Source organism: Rhinoraja longicauda, unplaced genomic scaffold (genome assembly GCF_053455715.1).
Source record: "Rhinoraja longicauda isolate Sanriku21f unplaced genomic scaffold, sRhiLon1.1 Scf000100, whole genome shotgun sequence".
Lineage (NCBI taxonomy): Eukaryota > Metazoa > Chordata > Chondrichthyes > Rajiformes > Arhynchobatidae > Rhinoraja > Rhinoraja longicauda.
In genome coordinates this window covers 327,501-330,668 of record NW_027601318.1, presented here as the reverse complement: position 1 = coordinate 330,668, position 3,168 = coordinate 327,501, and positions in this window count along the sequence as shown.

The following is a 3,168-nucleotide window of genomic DNA, read 5'->3' as shown; positions in this document are numbered from 1 at the left end:
TTTTTTCTGGTGAGGTTCGGCCTATCCTTTGTCATGGGCATATCCCAGGCTGTTTTAGTAACGTTCTTTTAAAACGTGTCGTGTTTGTTTGGCTTTACCCACGTTCCAGCATTAGAGGCCAATTTTTGCAATGTTTCCTGGGTGGGATTTGCCGGTTTTACAAATGGTGTCACTATCTCACCCTGCTTCCTGATACCCTTATGGGGTCGGCTCTGTTCTTGCAGAACCCTCGGGTGGTGCAGAGTCTGGGCCTTGTTATCAATATCTTGCCCTGCTTCCCGATACCCTTGCGGGTTCGGCTCTGTTCTTGCAGATCCCTCAGGTGGTGCAGAGTCTGGGCGGCATCGTCACCCAGCACACCGACGCCCACTGAAAATTACCCACGCACAGTGCGCGCCTGGAGCGGCAGTAGTTCAAACTACCCCTACCCCTACCCCTACCCCTACCGCTACCCCTACCCCTACCCCTAACCCTAACCCTAACCCTAACCCTAACCCTAACCCTAACCCTAACCCTAACCCCTACCCCTACCGCTACCCCTACCCCTACCCCTAACCCTAACCCTAACCCTAACCCTAACCCTAACCCTAACCCTAACCCTGACCCTAACCCTAACCCTAACCCTAACCCTAACCCTAACCCTAACCCTAACCCTAACCCTAACCCTAACCCTGACCCTGACCCTAATGCAGGCAGAGTTATTTATAAAGTGGCCCAGACTCTGCACCACCTGAGGGTTTTGTAACAGAACCAACCCCATAAGGGTTTCAGGAAGCAGGGCAAGATATTGATAACAAGGCGCAGACTCTGCACCACCTCAGGGTTCTGCAAGAACAGAGCCGACCCCATAAGGGCATCAGGAATCAGGGCAAGATATTGATAAAATGGCCCAGACTCTGCACCACCTGAGGGTTCTGCAAGAACAGAGCCGACCCCATAAGGGCATCAGGAAGCAGGGCAAGATATTGGTAACAAGGCCCACGGGGAAGGCGGCATACTTTGGGGTTATTTTGTAGTGAGTTTTGAAGGCATGTGCTAGTGTTACGCATACCGAGGGCGCGCAAAGTTCGGCGCGCCCGGGCCAAAACGCCTCTGCTGGCCGCGGCCGAGTCGGCCGACGGATTGCCACGGACTTGCTTGACGACCTGTCACTCTCCGTGCATCGGTTGCACGCCCGGTTCGTCCTTTCCATTTGTTTCATGATGTACACGCGGCAGGCGGAATATTTTAAAAGCACTGTTCTGTTCGAAGTGCACAATGGCCGTTGGGGCAATGCAACTGGGGGTCGGTCGACCGGCTGACGACGCCTGCCTGCCGATTTGGTTCACGATGTCCCCGCCGAAGGCGGCATACTTGAAAGTACTGCCGTTCGCGGCGCGCAATTTGCAGGGGGGAGGAATTGTTAGTGGACGTCTGTGTGCTGGGTGACGATGCTTGCCGACTTGGTTCATGCCGTCCACGCCGAAGACGGCGCCGTTTAAAGTACTGCCGCTCGAGGTGCACAATTTGCGGGGGAATTGTTATTGGGCGTCGGCGTGCTGGGTGACGATGTGGAGATGAGGAACGCCGAGCCAGATCTATCTTATTTGTTTGCTTGGGCCACTGGACTTTGCATGGGCTTGGCATCATTGTGTGCTACGTTAAATCACGGCCAATTGAGTGAGTATTTTTTATTCAACCACTCTATTTTGCCCGTCTTTGTGACTCCTCTATGACACGCCGATCACCGCTGACGTGTTAATCTGCGTGTTAGGTATCTCGGGGGTCAGTTGGACGGACAGATGTGTAAGGGTTTTGTTCGGAAGGATCGTTGAGTGTAAACGGTGAACGGGGGTTAAAGGCCCTGAGGTTTCAATCCTCTAAAGAATGTAAAAGGTCTGACGCGTTAGCTAGCAGCTAATGAGGTGAACCTAGCAGCTAATGAGGCTCTCTCTCTCTCACGGCCCCGGGACTCCCTCCCTCCCTCCTCCCTCTTGGAACCCTCCCTGCGTGGGGGGGGGGGGGGGGGCACGAAGAAAAAGAGGGTATAAGAAGAATCCAGTGGAAGGAGTAGGGACTGGGGGCGAGGTCAGACAGCCTATCCGGCTAATAAAGCATCATGAGGTTAGGTATAAACTCTGATGACTGCATAAACTCGCCCCTAATGGGGGGGGGGCACTCTCTCCCCCACCCCTCTCTCCCCAGTGCCCCCCCCATCCGACCCCCCCCCCACTCTCTTCGTGTCGCTGGGCCCGCCCGGCACGGCCCCGAGGATCACTCCCCGCGCGGCAACGGGACACCGGGTCGCCGGGCCCGCAGGGTCGTCAGTCGGGCGGGGGGGGGGAGGGTGGCCATGCCAGCAGCAGGAGAGGTTTCCAACGAACCCGCGACCGCAGCAGGACCGCCCGCGGCAGACATTTGGACCCAGCGGGTCCGTTCGGGATGGTTGCCGGGCCCGCAGCAGAGGTTTCCTTCCACCCAACGGGGGGGGGGGGGGGGGGCGGGGCTGCCCATCTTCCCGCTCGAAGCAACGGCCTCACCCTAACGGCCTCACCCTAACAACCCTCACCCTGACCCTAAACCGCTCGGTTCATGACTTCTCTCCGTTTGGTTCATGAATTCGCCATTTAGTTCACGACTTCTCCTGTTGGTTCCTGACTTCTACCTCGTGGTTCGTGATTCCGGCGGGTAGGTGGGGTGCCCGGATACTCTCGGCGAAAGGTGTTCAAGTGGCAACGGCGGTCCCGTAGATAAGACGGGTTCGGATGCTCGAGCGTGTCGAGTAAGCGCCGGATCGGCGCCGGGCGCCCCCGGCCGGCTGGCTTGCCCCCCCCCCCCCCACCCCCCCCCCCCCCCCTGGCGGCAGAAACGTGTATCGCGCCAGTGCCGCCGCTGAGGTCGAGATTGGCCGCCTCGACCGTTCGAAGCGTCGCAATTCCGGCGGGACTTCCGAACGCTCGTACCGCCAAGTCAGCCGCGACATTCGAGAATTGCACTAAGTCCGAAAGCTGGCGTCGCTTCTTTTTTGCCCGCCGCAGGTTAACGATTTGACGGCGGAAGTCGAGGAGGTCCGATGTGCGGCCTTCAGCGGGGCCGCGGCGCGCCTTTCCCGCCAGGCCTATCGGCCCGTCTCCCGCCGGCCAGAAAATGGCATTTCTTGTCCGGGCGGTCCCGATCACGGTTAACGAC